We start from the raw sequence: 15,791 nt of genomic DNA, 5'->3' as shown, positions 1-15,791 counted from the left end.
TCTCGAAAAAGCGTCCGCCTATAGAACTAAGGATCACCCCCTTTTAAAATACTCATTACCACCTTTCATTTGATACCCATATCGTACAAACATATTCTAGAGTCACCCCTGGTTCACCTTTATGGCGATATCTCGAAAAGGCGTTCACCTATAGAACTAAAGCCCATTCCCTTTTAAAATACTCATTAACACCTTTCATTTGATGCCCATATCGTACAAGCACATTCTAGAGTCACCCCTGGCCCACCTTAATGGCGATATCTCGAAAAGGCGTCCACCTATAGACCTAAGGCCCACTCCCTCTAAAAATGCTCAGTAACACCTTTCGTTTGATACCCATATCGTACAAACACTTTCTAGAGTCACCCCTGGCCCAGCTTTATGGCGATATCTCGAAAAGGCGTCCACCTATAGAACTAAGGATCACCCCTTTTAAAATACTCATTACCACCTTTCATTTGATACCCATATCGTACAAGCACATTCTAGAGTCACCCCTGGCCCACCTTTGTGGCGATATCTCGAAAAGGCGTCCACCTATAGAACTAAGGATCACTCCCTTTTAAAATACTCATTACCACCTTTCATTTGATACCCATATCGTACAAACAAATTCTAGAGTCAGCCCTGGTCCACCTTTATGGCGATATCCCTAAATGGCGTCCAGCCATAGAAATATGGCCTACTCTCTCTTAAAATACTCTTTAATACCTTCCATTTGAGACACATGTCAGGCAACCACATTCCAGGGTTACCCTAGGTTCATTTTCCTACATGGTGGTTTTCCCTTATTTTGCCTCCATAGTTCTCAACTGAGTATGTAATGTTCGGTTACACCCGAACTTAGCCTTCCTTACTTGTTTTATATTTATCTTAAAAATCGTTTAGGTATGTACATCTGTTCACTATATATCTTATCTTATACAGCCGAGTATTTGGAGATTACGTATGGGATAAGCTTATTGTTCAGCCCCATTCGTGAAAGGTATGAAGTCTTCGGCACAGCCGAAGACAGTCCCGTCCTTACTTGTTGGGTTTGTTCTCCTCCAACACAATACATACTTTCTCACTCTTACCGGGCTCGAATAGATCGAATCGAATCAGCTCAAAATCATTTGTACTACTTTTTGCCTTTGAGATTTTCAATGAGATCCCTTGTATAATCTACCTCCTTATACCAGTTGCCTATAAGCTATTAGTCTTCTCATTTAAAGGGTTTGGTCCATAGCAATTTTCCGATAAGAGCAGTGAACTTCGCTGTTCCATCTCAGTCATAAGACTTATTAAACTTCTTTTCCTGAAACAATGTAGATCAATGAGGCCTTCCACAGTTTGTGTCAAAATTATAACTCTCACTCTAGCACATTTAATAATTTGTTATCTCACAAGTGTTTTACTTAGCTGACAACTTTTTCTCTGTATCTGAGCGGTTTTAGACACTTAACAAACCATTGCCTTTCAACAACTCGACACAAAAACAATTGGTTTGTATACTTTAAATTCGAATAGATGAAAAGGGACCTCTCCTATGCAGGAAGATAGTTTCAAAAAAGCAAAAAGCGTTGCTAACATTATGCTTTAAATCTTGGCAATGCTATGCACGTAAACAAGTTGGCTCGATTTTTTCTGTCTCACATATCAATAAAAAGTAAGGAAGGCTAAGTTCGGGTGTAACCGAATATTACATACTCAGTTGAGAGCTATGGAGGCAAAATAAGGGAAAGTCACCATGTAGAAAAATGCACTTAGGGTATCCCTGGAATGTGGTTGTATGACATGTGTATCAAATGAAAGGTATTAAAGAGTATTTTAAGAGAGAGTAGGCCATAGTTCTATGGATGGACGCCATAAAGGTGGACGAGGGGTGACTCTAGAATGTGTTTGTACGATACGGGTATCAAATGAAAGGTGTTACTGAGCATTTTAAGAGGGAGTGATCCTTAGTTCTATAGGTGAACGCCGTTTCGAGATATCGCCATAAAGGTGGACCAGGGGTAGGTAGGTAGGTTGAACTGGCCGGTCCATGAGGACCTCACATAGACTGATTGAGTCCGTAGTGTTACCAGAAGTTTGTTTTAACGACCAAACTGAAAAACCCTATCAAAAACCAGGACCTATGTTATAAAATAACTCCGTCCTCTTGGCAAATACTAGAAGCTTCCTAGGACTTAAGCCACTTGCTGCTTCTAGATCTGACAGCTGTATCACTCCTAATAGCTGGAGTCTTAGCCTGGCAAGTGCAGGGCACGAGCACAGACCGTGCTCGATCGTTTCCTCCTCCAACCCGCACTTCCTACACCTGCTATCACTGACCAAGCCTAATTTAAAGGCATGTGACGCCAGAAGGCAGTGTCCAGTCAGAATACCTGACATGAGTCTACAGTCCTCTCTTTTTAATGATAGAAGCAACTGTGTTAGTCTAAGGTTGTAAGACCTACACATAATCTTCGACACTTTACAGCCCCGCGCTTGAACCCACGCCTTTTCTGCTTGGTCGATCATGTGCACCTCTCGCCTTCGCTTAATCCCGCCCAATCTAATTGGGACGTCTACGGAGCAAGCTTCAAGGGATGCGCCCTTTTTAGCTAATTCGTCCGCTTTTTCATTCCCATCTATTCCCATATGCCCTGGGACCCAATATAGATGTATGCTTCTCCCTGTCCCGATTCTCTCCAGAGACTGCTTACACTCTAACACGCATTTAGATGCTGTGCTATGCGAGATTATTGCCTTAATTGCTGCTTGACTGTCAATATAAAAGTTAACACGGTTGCAGCTTAAGCTATTCTCTTCCAGTGTTTCTACTGCTTTGGTTACGGCTAATATTTCCGCTTGGAAAACGCTACAGTAATCCGGCAGCCTGTAGGATCTGCTTAATTCCGGATCAGCGCAGTATACCGCAGACCCTACTCCTTCCACTATTTGGAACCATCGGTCTACACATGTATCGCCTCGTCCGCCATTTGCGCACCCTTGCGCCAACCGTCCACCTCTATTGTGGCCTTAAGATCTCCCTCAAAGTGCAGGTAGGGAATCATGTAGTCTGTTCGTCTTGTGACTGAGGACGCTATACTACTATGGCCATATGGTCGGCGCTCAAGCTGCCCCGAAGCATCGAGCCTGGTTGCGGTCGTTAACGCTTTGTTCTTTGCTACCAGGTCTACAGGTGGAATGTGCAGAATGGCATACAGTGCAGCCGTCGGGGTTGTTTTCAGGGCTCCCGTAATGCAAAGCATCGATAGTCTGCATACCCCCTCTAATTTTTTGAGGTATGTTGTTTTTTGTGTGGCTTTCCACCAAACAAGAACTCCATAGTATAGAATAGGGCTTACAATCGCTGTAAAAACCCAATGAGAAAGAGAGGGCGATAGGCCCCACGTATACCCCAGCATTCTTTTACATGCATAGAGTGCCATTGAGGCCTTCTTGACCCTCTCCTCCACGTTGAGCTTCCATGACAGCTTACTGTCTAGGATGATTCCTAGATATTTTGTGCAAGGTTTCTCCTGTAAGGTCACCGCTCCTAACTTAGGCCTGGTCCAATTTGGGACCTTGTACCTCTTTGTAAACAAGACCATATCCGTCTTCTCCGCATTGACTTTCAGCCCGACATTAGATGCCCAGGTATGAATATCCCGAAGCGCCCGATCCATCAAAGAACTAATCATTGGAAGGCATTTTCCACTTATGACAATTGCAACGTCATCTGCGTAAGCCGTAAGTTTTACGGGTCCCTCATCGAATTGCCTGAGCAGTTGGTTGATGACCAGTGTCCACAGCACAGGTGATAGTACCCCTCCCTGCGGCGTGCCCCTGTCCACTGATTTCGTGGCCTCGTACAATCCCCATTGTGATGTAATCTTTCTGCAATTTAACATGCAGCCGATCCATCTGATTAAGGCAGGATGTACTTTAATGTAATTAAGAACATCCATAATCGCCCATTTTGCAACATTATGAAATGAATGTGTTTGTACGATATGGGCATCAAATGAAAGGTGTTAATGAGTATTTTAAAAGGGAATGGGCTTTAGTTCTATAGGTGAACGCCTTTTCGAGATATCGCCATAAAGGTGGACCAGGGGTGACTCTAGAATATGTTTGTACGATATGGGTATCAAATCAAAGGTGTTAACGAGTATTTTAAAAGGGAGTGATCCTTAGTTCCATAGGTGGACGCCGTTTCCAGATATCGCCATAAAGGTGGACCAGGGGTGACTCTAGAATGTGTTTGTACGATATGGGAATCAAATGAAAGGTGTTGATGAAAATTTTAAAAGCGAGTGGGCCTTCGGTATATAGGTGGACGCCTTTTCGAGATATCGAGGACCAAGGGTAACTCTAGAATGTTTGTACGATATGGCTATCAAACGAAAGGTGTTACTGAGCATTTTAAGAGGGAGTGGGCCTTAGGTCTATAGCTGGACGCCTTTTCTAGATATCGCCATTAAGGTGGGCCAGGGGTGACTCTAGAATGTGTTTGTACTTTTGGGTATCAAATGAAAGGTGGTAATGAGTATTTTAAAAGGGAGTGATCCTTGGTTCTATAGGTGGACGCCTTTTCGAGATATCGCTATAAAGGTGGGCCAGGGATGACTCTAGAATGTGTTTGTACGATATGGGTATGAAAAGAATGGTGTTAATGAGTATTTTAAAAGGGAGTGGGCCTTAGTTCTATATGTGGACGCCGTTTCCAGATATCTCTATAAAGGTGGACCAGGGGTGACTCTTGGATGTGTGTGTACGATATGGGAATCAAATGAAAGGTGTTGATGAAAATTTTAAAAGCGTGTGGGCCTTCGGTATATAGGTGGACGCCTTTTCGAGATATCGCCATAAAGGTGGACCAAGGGTGTCTCTAGAATGTTTGTACGATATGGGTACCAAATGAAAGGTGTTACTGAGAATTTTAAGAGGGAGTGGGCCTTACTTCTACAGGTGGACGCCTTTTCGAGATATCGCCATTAAGGTGGGTCAGGGGTGACTCTAGAATGTGTTTGTACTTATGGGTATCAAATGAAAGGTGGTAATAAGTATTTTAAAATGGAGTGATCCTTGGTTCTATAGGTGGACGCCTTTGCGAGATATCGCCTTAAAGGTGGGCCAGGGGTGACTCTAAAATGTGTTTGTACGATATGGGTATGAAATGAATGGTGTTAATGAGTATTTTAAAAGGGAGTGGGCCTTAGTTCTATATGTGGCGCCTTTTCCATATATCGCCATAAAGGTGGACCAGGGGAGACTCTATAATGTGTTTGTGCGATATGGCTATCAAATTTGAGGTATTAAAGAGGGTTTTAAAAGCGAGTGGCCCTTAGATGTATATGTGAAGGCGTTTTCGCGATATCGACCAAAATGTGGACCAGGGTGATCCAGAAAATCATCTGTCGGGTACTGCTAATTTATTTATATATGCAATACCACGAACAGTATTCCTGCCAAGATTCCAAGGGCTGTTGAATTCGCCCTGCAGAACTTTTTCATTTTCTTCTTCTTAATATGGTAGGTGTCACACCCATTTTACAAAGTTTTTTCTAAAGTTATATTTTGCGTCAATAAACCAATCAAATTACCATGTTTCAACCTTTTTCGTATTTGGTATTGAATTATGGCATTTTTTAATTTTTCGTAATTTTCGATATCGAAAAACTGGGCGTGGTTATAGTCGGATTTCGGCCATTTTTTATACCAAGATAAAGTGAGTTCAGATAAGTACGTGGACTAAGTTCAGTAAACATATATAAGTTTTTGCTCAAGTTATCGTGTTAACGGCCGAGCGGAAGAACAGACTGTGTTTAAAAACTGGGCGTGGCTTGAACTGATTTCGCCCATTTTCACAGAAAACAGTTACCGTCATAGAGTCTATTCCCCTGCCAAATTTCAGAAGGTTGATTGAAGAAAACAGAAGATTGGTGAATTTCTGTTCGACTTATGGCATTAAAAGTATTCTAGACAAACTAAATGAAAATGGGCGGAGCCACGCCCATTTTGAAATTTTCTTTTATTTTTGTGTTTTGTTGCACCATATCATTACTGGAGTTGAATGTTGACATAATTTACTTATATACAGTAAAGATATTAAATTTTTTGTTAAAATTAGACTTTTAAAAAAGTTTTTTTTAAAAAGTGGGCGTGTTCTTCATACAATTTTGCTCATTTTTATTTACCACATATATAGTAATAGTAGTAAAGTTCTTGCCAAATTTCACCATGATATCTTCAACGACTGCCAAACTACAGCTTGCAAAACTTTTAAATTACCTTCTTTTAAAAGTGGGCGGTGCCACGCCCATTGTCCAAAAACTTACTACTTTTCTTTTCTGCGTCATAAGGTAAACCCACCTACCATGTTTCATCGCTTTATCCGACTTTGACAATGAATTATCGCATTTTTTCGGTTTTTCGAAATTTTCGATATCGAAAAAGTGGGCGTGGTTATAGTCCGATATCGTTCATTTTAAACAGCGATCTGAGTTGAGCGCCCAGGAACCTACGTACCAAATTTCTTCAAGATACCTCAAAATTTACTCAAGTTATCGTGTTAACGGACAGACGGACGGACGGACGGACATGGCTCAATCAAATTTTTTTTCGATAATGATGATTTCGATATATGGAAGTCTATATCTATCTCGATTCTTTTATACCTGTACAACCAACCGTTATCCAATCAAAGTTAATATACTCTGTGAGCTCTGCTCAACTGAGTATAAAAATCTGGCTGTCTTCCAAACATTCAAATTTAAATACATATGAATTTATGGAAAAAATTTATGACAAGTGAACTCTTTTTCGTTTACCCATTAATTCCGGTCACTTTCAAACGTTATAACGTATATGGGCACCATATTTCAGCTTACCTATGTGCAAATGTGTATGAGCTGTTCTTTCACAATCTAAAATGCAATTTATCATGTTTCACCTTTGTATGAATGCATGTATGTTTGTTCCAAAAGAGCACTATTTCACTCTTTTGAGGATATGTCACAGACGCTTTTGTTTTTCACAAATTTATTGGCACTTTTTCACAGAAGCATAAAAATATACACATACCTACCTACTCGTATAGCTGACGGCTTTTACTTACATATATGCTCTGAGCTTTTTGTGTGAGTTTTCTATCTTATTGCTAAAAAATGGAGGTATTTATCAGGGAATTAGAAGCCAAACCATCAGTGTTTAGAAGTTTTGTCGTCTAAATGTATGTTTGTAGCTATACAACTCAAACACAACACTACTGCTTGGTATGGAATACAACTGTCACCCATAAACACTGGCCTAACTTGAAGTAAAGGATCCAATTTACAGCTGATAATGCATTTACGGATTTGATTTAGGTGCATGACGAAGCCTCGAACACCCGCATACATCTAGTTTTAAACAAAAAAAGATCTAGATATACATATATGTACATAAGGGTAGAGCTTACGATTTTTTTCTCGAACGCAAGCGAGATTTTCGAGACCCGAGAAATCGAGAACTCGTCTTCTCGCGAGCTTCTCAACATAAACCTAATTGCTGAATGGACAGTTTTTATACACTTGGTTTATTTTACTTGTGAATTTTTTGTTGATTATATTGATTTCCAATGACATTTAACTCAAAACATATTTATTATACATGTGGAGTGGTCAACGAAAGAAGCAGTCGTTGCTTGACCGCCGTGGAGATAGAACGTCAACCGTGGACGCTGTTAATACGCTAACCGTGGACGCTGTTGATACGTGCTTTCATAACATATATTCGCTTTTCATATACTTGTACATTTAATTACTTGCCATATATTACCTAAAATATATATGTACTTCACTCTCTATTTAAATAAAATCCTACATTTGGGGGCTCAACCGGGATTTGCGCAAGCTAAAAACAAAAAAACATTACGCTTGTTATTGTAAAGCGAACGTATGTGGGAGTATATGAAAGCAAAAGCAGACAACAACTACCAACAAGAAGAGTTGTTACTGAGACAATCGGATGATGTTAACGTGTGAAGGTGGAACCGTGAGGAAAATAAAATAACAAGTATCAGGTGACGAAAAAAAAAAAACTCTGCTGATATAACTGCATGGTTGTGACCTGATTTGTATGCCAAATATAATTTGTTATTGGCATAACGGAAGAAATATCGTGCATGGTGGTGGCCTGATTTGTATGACAAATATAATTTGTTGTTGGCATAACTGCAGAAATATCGTGCGTGGTGGACAGTAATTTCACGCAATAGAAAAAATTTACTTTATGATATAGCAGTAAGTTCAGTAATTTCAGTGTGTTCAGGTCGCATAATGACAAAGAATCGGCGTTCGCAACGAAGGGACAGTGCGGTGGAGGTAGATTCTAGTACTGATTATGGTACAGTACGCTTCTCTGTGAACGATGCTGAGAATATTATTAAAAAATATTCTGGCGAAGACACGGTTCTAGTATCTGCATGGATTGACGAATTTGAGTCTTATGCAGACGCATTTGGATGGAATCCTTTACAAAAATTTGTGTTCGCTAGAAGATCACTTACGGGTGCAGCAAAATTATACATTGAATGCGAGGCAAAACCAATTTCATATGAACAACTGAAAACAGCGCTCACTCAAGAATTTCGTTCAAAACTAACAAGCTGTGACGTACATAACAAGTTGAGGGAGTCGAAAAAGAGTAAAAGCGAATCTTGTCGTGAATTTTTGTACCGTATGCTTGATATGGGTAGTCAGGCAAACGTAGATAAATTGTCTGTCTTTCAGTACATAATCAATGGCATTACCGATACAGTAGTAAACAAAACGATTCTGTTCGGAGCAAAAACCGTGGCAGAATTCAAAGAAAAGTTAGAAGCATATGAAAAGATGAAAACAATTGGTGGGGAAGACAAGTTTGTGAAAACTAACTCCGGTGAACGACCTCATAGCGATACAAAGAATGTAAAAAAGGGTAATACGACTAAAACGCGGTATTGATTTAATTGTGGTTCGTCAGAACATGAATGTTTCGCTTGTCCTGAAAAGTCGAAGGGTCCAAAATGTTTCGGATGCAATAACTATGGACATAAACGAGTCGATTGTCCAACAGCAAAGAAGGTATCGGCTAATATTCTACAAAAGCCAAACATGATTCGTCCAGTCACAATAAACGGTGTAGTTTTGTCTGGCTTAATAGACACAGGTAGTGATGTTTGTATTTTAAAAAAGTGCCACTTGCGTACAATTTGCCCTCAGGTGACATTCAAAGGTACAAAGCTGTCGCTAAACGGGGTAGGTGCAAATATCACAGCTAATGAGTCTTGTCGGGTCAATGTTAATTTGGATGGTGTTGCCTTTGATAATATAGAATTTTGGGCAATCGAAAATAGTTTTATTACTGCTGATGTAATAATAGGAATGAGCCTACTCGATAAAGCCATAGTGAGCATCGATCGAGGACAAGTCACTATAAATAAGCATGAGAATAATACAGCAACGAAGAGAGAATCCAAAGCGGAGGTAAGCTGTTTTCTGGCGAAAGTGGACACTGATATATTTAGTGCAAGCGAACATGACATCATGGCCAGTAATTTGCCCACCAAGGCTATCCAAAAAACAGTTTTCGACTTGATTGTCGGCTACACCCCAGCCAAACAAGTGAGTACCCCATTGGCAATGAAGATAATACCGATAGATGATGAGCCAGTTTACCGACCTCCACGACGATTTCCACCTGTAGAACGAGACGCCATTGACAAGCAGGTCACTGAATGGCTTAAAGCCGGAGTTGTTACAGAGAGTGTGTCTGATTATGCGAGCCAAGTAGTGTTGGTCAATAAGAAAGACGGCACACTACGTCTTTGTATCGATTACAGGGCTGTCAACAAGAAGATCCATAAAGATAGGTACCCACTGCCAGTAATTGAAGACCAAATTGATCGATTACAAGATGCACATTATTTTACCACGTTGGACCTTGAGAATGGGTTTTTCCACGTAAACATCGAAGAAAAAAGTCGTAAGTACACATCCTTCGTAACGCAAAGCGGCCAATTCGAGTTTACTAAAGCACCGTTTGGCTTGTGTAATTCTCCAAGCGTTTTTCAAAAGTTTATCAACTACGTATTTCGAGATTTGATACGTGATGGAATAACGATCGTATACGTTGACGACATCGTAGTACCATCCCGAAACATCGAAGATGGCGTCACTAACTTGAAGAAAACTCTAGATGTTGCTGCCGCGAATGGCCTAAATATAAAGTGGAAAAAGTGTCAATTTTTAAAGCCAGAAATCGAGTTTCTTGGTCACCGTATATCTAATGGAACTGTAGCTCCCTCGTCATCAAAAACGAAAGCTGTGCTGAATTTCCCGGTTCCGACTACAGTGAAGCAGCTTCAGAGATTTTTGGGGCTTGCCGGGTATTTCAGAAAGTATATCGCTAACTTCGCTATACGAGCGAAACCACTCACGGAGTTAACTAAAAACGACGGACGTATCAATTTAGGTCAGCTGGAACTAGCTGCACTCGACGATCTGAAGAATGCATTATCGTCTAATCCTGTTTTGCGAATCTTCAAGTATGGTGCTACGACAGAGCTGCATACCGATGCCAGTAGGCAAGGCTATGGTGCAGTGCTTCTCCAAGTTTGCGATGATGACAACGCACTTCATCCCGTATTTTATATGAGCAGGTGTACAACCGATGCTGAAAAAAATTATTCAAGTTATGAGCTGGAGGTTCTGGCAGTTATAAACGCTGTGAAGAAGTTCCGTATATACTTACTTGGCCAGAGGTTTAAAATTGTATCTGATTGCAAGGCGTTCGAGTGTACGTTGAAAAAGAAGGATTTAACTACACGGGTTGCAAGATGGGCCCTTTTGCTAGAAGAGTTCAACTACTGGGTAGAGCACCGAGCCGGGACAAGTATGCGACACGTAGATGCTTTAAGCCGCAACCCAGCTGTAAATGTGCTGCAGGAGGAGAACAGCTTTCTAGCTAAATTGTTAGATGCTCAACGTCGAGATGATAGTCTGAATGCAATTTTCGAGATGTTAAAGAGTGGACCTTACAAGGATTTCACCACCCAAAACGGTATATTATGTAAAGTTGTTAATAATAACATGTTGTTTGTTGTTCCAGAGGCAATGAGAGCTTCGGTTATACGCGGAGCACATGAACGTGGTCATTTTGGTTCCCGAAAAATGAAGGAAGTTTTGGAAAAGGAATTTTACATACCCGATTTAGACCGACGCATCGACAGGTGTGTAGCTAACTGTATCAAATGCATACTTTCCGATCGCAAGCGGGGAAAATCAGAAGGTTTGTTACACCCTATTCCTAAGGGAGAAATTCCTCTTGCGACTGTACATGTTGACCATTTGGGGCTGATGCTATCGGTAAAGGGCTATCGGTACATTTTAGCATTAATCGACGGTTTTACGAAGTCCTGTTGGCTATTTCCAACAAAAACCCTAGGTACTGAAGAAGTTATACAAAAAATGGAGATTATTGCAGAAACGTTTGGCTATCCGCATTTTATCGTATCTGACAGGGGTGGTGCATTCATATCAACCGATTTCAAAAGCTACTGCACAAACCATGGTATTCAACAGCACGTCACAACAACTGGAGTGCCCAGGGGTAACGGGCAGGTGGAACGCCTACACGCAGTCGTTATTTCAGCGCTAACCAAAGCTTCATTGGACAACCCAGATAAATGGTATCAAAATGTAAAATCAATTCAGAGAATTATCAACTCAACTTATCAACGATCCATAAAGACAACGCCATTTCATTTGCTGGTTGGTACAGAAATGCGTTGTAAAAATGATACGAATTTGATAGAATTGATTGAAACTGAAATGCAACAACAGTATGAGAACGCGCTGCCACAACGTCCATTTAAAAAAAAAAAAAAAAAAAAAAAAAAAAAAAAAAAGGCTGGAATTACGCAATGAGGCAAAGCAAGCAATAGCGCAAGTGCAAGCTGAAAATGAGAAACAGTTTAACCGAAGACGTCGACAAGCAAGGAAATACCAAGTAGGGGACCTGGTAGCTATTGAGCGAGTACAATACGGGACTGGTCTTAAAATACGCCCAAAATTCTTTGGCCCCTATCGAGTAACGTCAGTAAAGGGATTTGACCGCTACGAAATGCAAAAAGTAGGCGAGCACGAAGGACCAAAAACCACCAACAGCAGCATAGACAAAATGAAGCCTTGGATTGAAGACCTAGTTTCGGATTACGAAGATGACGATGAAACCTGCAATGAAAATGAAGGCGATAGTCACTCGCCTGAGGCAGGCGAGTAATATGGATGACCGAGTGTGGAGTGGTCAACGAAAGAAGCAGTCGTTGCTTGACCGCCGTGGAGATAGAACGTCAACCGTCGACGCTGTTAATACGCTAACCGTGGACGCTGTTGATACGTGCTTTCATAACATATATTCGCTTTTCATATACTTGTACATTATTTACTTGCCATATATTACCTAAAATATATATGTACTTCACTCTCTATTTAAATAAAATCCTACATACATATAGTTTTGTTCACAATATTATATTTTTTTAATGAGACATCGAGATCAAGGCTTCTCGCGAGATTCTCTAATCTCGAATCTCGAAATACTCGTAATACTCGCGAGCTTCTCGACTTTCAATTCAGTCGCTGCATTGGCAGTATTCAATACATTTCGGTGTTTTTAGTTGTGTTTTTGTCGAAATTTTCGCTTGTGCTCCAAAAGAAATCATAAGCTCTATATAAAACAGCCGATGAATCGATTAAATTGAATGTCGAGAAGGTCGCGAGCCTTAGGAGCCTTACTAGTCATTCGAGATTCGAGAATCTCGCCAGAAGGCGAGACCCGCGAGAAATATCTTCTCGAACAAGTTTGAGAAATCGTAAACTCTAATTTGTATGGACGAGAGTAAACAGATATCGAGCCATCGATTTTTCGATATGATTTGGGCTCAGGAAACAAAAGTTCCACTACGCATATCCAAAAAAATAATTTTCGAGTGTGCGAAATTTAATTTTTTTGACTTTTTTTCGACTTTGATTTTTAAGGTTTTTTTCATGACCTACTAAAAAAATTTTCATAACTAATAAAATTCTCCCAGCAACTGTGGGGTTCGATTATCCTTGAATGGTTAAAAAAAATTTACACCCTCAAAAAACTGTAATACTGCATAACCAACTACACTACACTTTTCGACATTACTCTATTTTGGTGCTAAATTTGGAAGTGCTCCAAAAATATTTGTGAGTGACGGCTCAAAATTCTGCTTGCAAAAACACTTATCTAGATAATCGTATATAAAATAAGGTATAATATACCCAATCATTAAAAAACACTTACAACCGAAATCCATTGTCGAATGTTGGGGGAATTAAAACACGTCAGCGAGGAGTTGGTAAGGCACATGCTTTAGCTTCGTTGCAAAAATATGGTAGGACGAATCTAAGAAGGGGCTTCCTGCAAATTGCACCAACTATCGCGAAATAAGCGCTCTTAATATCGCTTATAAGGTTCTGTAGAGAGTATTGTGCGAAATATTGAAGCTCTTCGTGAATTGAATTGGAGCACCGGATTTGGTTTGCTCGCAAAACTTGCTTATACGGCTGTGCAAAATGATGTTGAGCAACACCATCAGCTTAGTCAGAATTGGGGAGGAGTAAATTATATTAGCTGCAGAACTTAACCACTCTGGAACAATATTCTTTAAAAACTTGCAATTACTGGCGTATGCTGATGAAATTGATATCATTGGCCTGAACACCCGCACCGTAAGTTCTGCTTACTCCAAACTATAAAAAGAAGCTTAAAATATGGGTCTAATAATGACTGAGGTCAAACGAAATACCATAGGTTCGAAATAGTAAAAGACTTCTTTTGTTTGGAAACCAATAGTAATACAAACAACAACATCAGTTTTGAAAACCAGCGAAAAATAACTCTTGCCCATAAATGCTATTTTGGACTAGGTATGCAATTGAAAGTAAATTCCTGTTTCGGCCAACGAAATCATAGTCTACAAGTCATTTATCGTACCCGTCCTGCTATATAGTGCGAAAGCATGGAGCATGACTGCATCAGATGAGGCGGCTCTGGCAGTATTGGAGAAAGATTTACGCACCTCTACGAATTGGCGACGGCGAGTACCCAAGAAGATTTAAAGATATACTGTACGAGCTTTACGCAGACATTAACAGTAAAGCGATGTTATGCGAATAAAAGTAGATGCTCCGGCTAAGAAAGAATTTGTATCAGAACTTGCCTCTGAAAGGAGAGGAAGATTGCGTCTCTCACTCTGCTGAAAGGGCCATGTGGAAAACGATATTAATCCCATCGATGTTGCCAATTGGCGCCAGTTAGCAGGGCCAAGAAGCAACTGGCTCGCCTTGTTGGACAGCCATAACGGTTAAGCGCCAATAAAGAAGAAGAAAGAGAATTTTGTAGTGCGCTACTGCACCTCCGCTACTCCGGTAACAAGTACCATTAAGGTCAAGGCTGACCATCTCGGGAGCGATGTGGAAAACGATATTAATCCCATTGGTGTTACCAATTGGCACCAGTTAGCAGGGCGAAGAAGCAACTGGGCGCCTTGTTGGACAGCCATAACGGTTAAGCGCCAACAAAGAAGAAGAAAAAGAATTTGTTAGTGCGCTACTGCACCTCACACTCCGGTAACAAGTACCATTAAGGTACAAGGCCGATCATCTCGGGAACGATTTAACATGAGCACATTCAACCTTCTAGGCCATCCCACCCCCTCTCCCAACTCGGGGTCGCCAGAGCCTCGCCTGCTAAATATGTGTATGATACATGCATATTTGTAACAGGATTCGTTTCCCGTAGGTGAGGTTGACAATTGGTTGCGAAAGCTATAAATTGCTAGTATCATCCGATTGTTGTACTGTCTCGGTGGTGTAAAGTTTACAGTTTAGCTGATAAATCGTTCATATCATTCTAAATATCTCAGCCCTAGAGCCAACAATCCGATTTTTTTCTACTTTTGTTTCTCACGGTGCCTTGAATCAAGTGTACGTTTTAAAGTTTCTAGCTTTATAGGAAGCTTCCAAAAATTTATAACAATATTCCCCATGCTCTGTACGGATTTTTTAAAGATCTCAAAATATCTGGATCTGGGCGTCATCTTGTAGGGTTTCTTATCCTAAATATTGCATGTTATAAAACTCTAAATATAATCAAAGTATCAAGCCTTGAAACATGAAGTAACGTGCAAGGAAAATAATACCTGCTATCGGTTTTTCTTTTGCAGTCGTTCAATTTCTTAGCGTTAATTCCGGGGCATTATATAACTCAGATTAACGAAGCTCCTTAGAGGGAATAACAACGTTTTGGTTAACGGAAAGGAATAGCCGTATCTTGATATCATTACATTGTCCATTGTCCACAACTAACAAATAGGAAAACAGACCGTTGACGTCAATGAGTTGGCTGACGATTTAAAAAAATATTATGAAGATACCGATGAGTATCTGCTAAAGTACCAATAGGGATTGACCGTATATGGTCCCGAGACCAAACATTTATTTAGACCAAGCGTGAAGAGGTAGGCTTATTGAGCAGCAAGAGGCGAATGATGTAAAGATATAGAGTAAAAGATTCTATATCAACAATGCTTAAAAAAAAAAGAAGTTGTAAGTTTTCCTGATGGCTGTAAAGAAAGCATGTTCTCCTAACATGAAATTTTCACAGCCTTATGATGAAACCCGACAGAGCTTGTTCCGACTTTCTCTATCCATCCAGCTGCCTTTTCCATTTCTCTAAGGCTCAACCTCTTTTTCCTCTAATTTTTTCTC

The sequence above is a fragment of the Eurosta solidaginis genome, chromosome 2 (genome assembly GCF_040869045.1).
Source record: "Eurosta solidaginis isolate ZX-2024a chromosome 2, ASM4086904v1, whole genome shotgun sequence".
Taxonomy (NCBI): domain Eukaryota; kingdom Metazoa; phylum Arthropoda; class Insecta; order Diptera; family Tephritidae; genus Eurosta; species Eurosta solidaginis.
This window is presented reverse-complemented; position numbering follows the sequence as displayed.